We start from the raw sequence: 5,289 nt of genomic DNA, 5'->3' as shown, positions 1-5,289 counted from the left end.
AATGTTATAAAGACAAGTTTCTGCAAAATGTGATCATACTCTAAAAATGGTGACATATAAGTGATTGTTGAATATGTTATCACCTTTAGCGAAAAATGTACCTATGTTTGCTGAATGTTATAAAGACAAGTTTTGGCAAAATGTGATTAATGTATGGGAATATGTTACCATTTTAACTAGATAATGTAAGGTGATAAAAATTTAAGTTTTGCAAGCATGATCACCCATATGTCAGGATGGATTTCTGTTTACATGTAAATATAATACTATAAACATAGTGACATAAAGGTGATTCTTGAATATGTTACCACCTTAAGCGAGAAATGTACCTATGTTTTGCTGAACGTTATGAAAAGACAAGTTTTGCCAACATAGGGATGATAACTTCTGCTTCATAACATGGTCACACTGCTGTACAACATGAAAATGTCACCACATTAATGCTAAACTGTTACCACATTGGTCTACATATATGACAACATTGTTATGTTGTAAGGTTGTTACAAAACAAGGATTGTCGCACAATCCCCACCATCATGAAGGTCTTAAAAGTGTGAGCCAAAATATTACATTGTTAAGCCAACCACCAACTACTAATCCAAAATATTACATCATTAATCAACACCGAAGGTTACATTAACGATCTCCAAAGCATTGTCCACCTGATCAAGACGGGGTCGTTTTCCAATTGTTGCGTGAATGTCTCTTCTGATGCTTCCGCTTCTCCGGCATCTGCCTTCTGCTTTTGCTGCCATGCTCCAACTCCTTCGAGCATTCTCCAGCAGTGGCTTTTTTCTGTCCACTTTCAAAGGCTCTGGTTGCACATGAATATCTGCGAAATCAAAAATGGCTTATAAATTTGCTAAAGAAAACACTCATGTCACCATTAACTCCAATAATGGTGCCAATTTAGATGCTTTCACAATAATCACGCACCTAAAAAAAATAGGTATCTCAGCTTACAAACATGATGACATTTCTTACTATTAACAAACATGTCACCATTTAAGAAGAATAGATGTCACCATATTAACCTAAGCTTATTACATTACTCTAATGTTCAACTCAATTAAACACCTGTACATATTACAACTAAAGTGATTATATTTTGATACTAAAAACTATGTCATCATTATTCCTACTTAATGTTACCATTTTAAATGTTTTCACATAAATTCACCTACATCAACAATGTGGTACATCAGCTACCAAAGATGGCCACATTTTTAGACTAACAAACATGTCACCATATTAAACTAAACATATGACAATACTATAAAATATGTCATCATTCTTCCTACATATTGTTACCTTTTTTAATGCTTCCATATTCAATCAACCATATCCTAAAATAGGTGTCTCAACTAACAAAGATGGTCACTTTTTTACTATTAACAGACATGTCACCATTTTACAAGCATAGATGTCACCAGATTAAACTAATCTGATAACACTATTTTAATGTTCATCTCACTTAAACATACCTACATATAGCAACTAAGATGGTCACATCTTAACACTCAAACAAATGTCACCACACTTCCTAATTATGGTTGCCTTTTTCACATGCTGTGACCTATAATCAACCACATCTAAAAATGGGTACATCAACTGATTAACATGATCACATATTCACCACTAATATACATGTCACCATTTTAGAAGTATAAATGTCACTTAAACATACCTACATATAACAACTAAGATGGTCACAACTTCATACTCAAACATATGTCATCATACTTCCTAATTATGGTTGCCATTTTCAGATGATGTTACCTATAAACAATCACAACCTAAAATGGTTTCATCAACTGAGTAATATTATGACATATTCACCCCTAATATATATGACACCATATTAAGTTTATTTTTAAGCACATAAGCAATATTTAATTGTCAAAGTGGTGACATTTTAAACTTGACAACATATGTGACCATGTTAAGCTTAGATGTTACCATGTTCAGTTCACGTTAAACCACACAAACAGAGGTAAAAAAAACCGCTGATAAGAAGGTTACATTTTTAACTTAACCTATGAACATTTCTCGATTACATGGTCACATTTCTGCTTACCATCTACTGTGCTTGTCTGTTTCTTGCTCTTCTTTTTTCCACCCATTGCAGCTACCATTTTCACAACTTTTTCAAACGCACCTGCATGCCAGCATAAACCAATACTAGTACACAAAAAACATAACAAATCTAATATCAATCTAACAACAAATTTCTTAAGCCCGCACCTTTCAAATCAGCATCTATTTATGCATGAATAGTGTAAATAATCAATTTTATGAACAAAAAACAACATAAATTCAACACAATACATCAATTAAACAACACCATTGAAGCATGCAATGTAACCATTGTCACCACCGTCACCATCACATTTAAATACGACAGAAATCACAAAAATCAATTATACGAATGTCATCATTTTCTAGTATTAATTACTAAACAAAAATTACCACTATCAAATCAACAACTACAACAATATCACAATACCTTCCATTTTTTTATTCAGGGGTGTCCTTTTAGCCATTTGTTTTCTTCTCATCCTCTTTACGAAGCTTTCAATTGGTCACAGTAATTTTTCTGGGCAGTTTTGAGAATGAAAATGGTGATCGGCGGTAGATGAAGAACAGACGGCTATTTTGTGTTTTTGGTAAAGAACGGCGAGGTTAAGAGAGAAGAGGGAGGTAAGGTTATGAGAGAGGTTAGGTTAATTGTTTAATGAATGAGTGAAGAGAGAGGTTACATTGAGTGAAAAGTAAAAAAAAAAAAAAAATCTGAAAAGTTGTCGTCTAACATTGGGAGTTCCCCTTTTTTTATTTTTTGTTTTTGTAATTGTCAAATCATAAATATCATATAATATTATCTATCACCTACCCCACTAGTATCCATATTAGGCTAAATGATACCGATTCGCCCCGTCTTCACCTTGTGACGGATAGCGTCCGTCACAAGGGAGACTAATTGTAATTACGAAGGTACCCTTCTTGCTTGAATTCAATTTTCAGGTCTTTGGCTCTTTCCCTAAGTTAACAATCTTAGTGTCTTACGTACGTGTGTAAACGAGTTGAGCTGGGCTTAAACTCACCTATAATTGATCTTGACTCATATTGTAAAAATTGAGTTCAGTCCTGAACTCGAGTTCGGCTCACTTCATTTTGTGAGGGAGAAATAAAGCAAGCGTAAATTATTGATTAGAACGGAGAGTGTAGACAATAAACGATGATAATTATTCATAAACACGTAAAAAGGCTAACATCTATAAATATTATTAAAAGGCTAGACATTAAACGCCACGTAGACAAATGTGATATGACAACAATTAATTGTGACGTGGCAAAATATAGTCCACGTGGAAATACTAGCATAGTAGTACACATGAAAAAAAAATTATCAATCTATAAAATACTATTAAAAGCCTAGTCTAAAATGACTCCTACACTCCACGTAGACAAATCCACATAGGATTATGAAATGCCACGTCTGAATAATGAATGCCACGTGCGGATAAAAATTGCCAACTGCATCAACAATCAACAGTCCCAGCTATTCCTATACAATCAACAATCCCATTAACCCGTACCTCGAATGACCCTTTTTCCCGATGCTATGACCAGAAAACAACTGACAACCGCTCATCTCGGCGACCGGCGATGGACACCTCTCTCCAACCACCGAGACACTCCACCTTCTACCTATATTATTCCGTTCAATCGTTCCGTCAAGAGCCAACCGACCGCCACTACCTCATACGGCTGCCGGAAATCCTCATTTCGCCGGCCGACTTGCGACGGGTCATTCCCGGTTTTCATCGTCCTCAAATGTACTGTCACTTAGACGGTCGTGGTGGCTACGGAATCTCGACGGTGGTCAGTTATTGCTTTAATTGTTCCATCTTTTCATTTTCCTTTTTAATCTGTTCACTAAATATAAAATTGATTACGTATGGCTGTCACCCGTTTGTCTTCCTAAACCGTTGAAATCCTATTATATGATTAAATTTGTGGGTTTATTGCATTCCCCAATTCCTTCTCGGTTGGCTTCCCTTCTTTTAGCTATTGCTCTACTTTTATGATTAAATTCTCTGGTTTACTGCATTCCCCAATTCCTGCAAGTATTCATTAGTTAATTCTCGGTTGGCTTTCATTCTTAGAATGACCGCTCTACTTTTCTAATGTATTTGTAGGAAAATTCTAGACGTAATACATGTTTTCCTTTTGTTTCATTTTCACCCCGCCTTCAACGTCTCAATTTGACCCCGCATTGAATGTGGTTGTTGCAGGTTGTCAAACGGTATTACGCGGAAACTAGATGCGTTATTCCCCTTAAAGGTATTTACATCGTACACTTTCGTAGACCCGTTTGTTGGGCTGTTTTGGTGGTTAGTAATTTAATTATTGCGTTGTTATATCGTTCCTTGAATTGTTTTTTGAGATGGTATTACGTTGATATATTGCTAACCCTTCATTGAATGTCTTTGTTGCGGTTTTTCTCAGATTTAGTACCCTGCCTATAAGTTGTTTCCCTAACCAGCTGTGAGGTAATATGTAGTGTCATATTGGAAATCACCTCTTTCAGATTATATAGCTAGAGCAAATTGTCCTCTTTCACACTGATTAGTATTTGTCAGATATTTTGCTTCAGTATGAAATTTTTTCTAATTTATTTCATGATCAGGATCATCGGCTAAGTGGCTCTTACAGGAAAGCATCAATGGATTATTGCTCATTGAACATGCTTTAGATTCTTATTCAACCCTTGAGGTGAGTTTTCTTCATTGATCAGTAGAAATTTTTTGTCAACTTATTCACTGATCTTAATTAGTTAATTTTCTCTTTCCATCTGTGTCGACTGTTTCTGCATTCCAGTTTGATGCTGCTTGGAAAGCGCAATTTGCATCCGGAATCAAGGTATGCTATTCCTAATATTATTTTTCGTCTTTTATTGAAAGTATTCACAGCGTTCCCATTTTTAATTTTGCCAAAGACTCGCTATTCTTTGGTTTTGCATTATGGTGTAATAAAGCAAAATAGCCATCTAAGCTTTGCCAACAAAAGCGGCCTCCTACTCTATCTCAGTAAGGGCTTAAGCAACCGTATTCATCTATCATTATTTGTCTACACTCTACAGTCTGGCAACTTTATGCAATTCTCAACGCAATTTTCAATGTGGTCATGTGTTAACAATCTGTGTATGTCAAAACCCCCTACCCATCATTTGCAGGAGCCCTTGAGTCATCCGAGTGTTGTTGTAGTCATATAGTTGTAAGAATGCTC

At 35.5% G+C, this 5,289-nt stretch overlaps 1 long non-coding RNA gene across 1 annotated transcript; it reads left to right on the top strand.

The window, feature by feature from the left end:
- Positions 1-4,292: 4,292 nt before the first annotated feature.
- Positions 4,293-4,776, top strand: LOC141646429 (uncharacterized). Its single transcript, XR_012545550.1, has 3 exons — positions 4,293-4,344; positions 4,510-4,553; positions 4,691-4,776. It is a non-coding gene; the product is annotated as an uncharacterized LOC141646429 (long non-coding RNA).
- The last annotated feature ends 513 nt before the right edge of the window (positions 4,777-5,289 follow it).

Source organism: Silene latifolia, chromosome 3 (assembly GCF_048544455.1).
Source record: "Silene latifolia isolate original U9 population chromosome 3, ASM4854445v1, whole genome shotgun sequence".
NCBI lineage: Eukaryota > Viridiplantae > Streptophyta > Magnoliopsida > Caryophyllales > Caryophyllaceae > Silene > Silene latifolia.
This window is presented reverse-complemented; position numbering and strand designations above follow the sequence as displayed.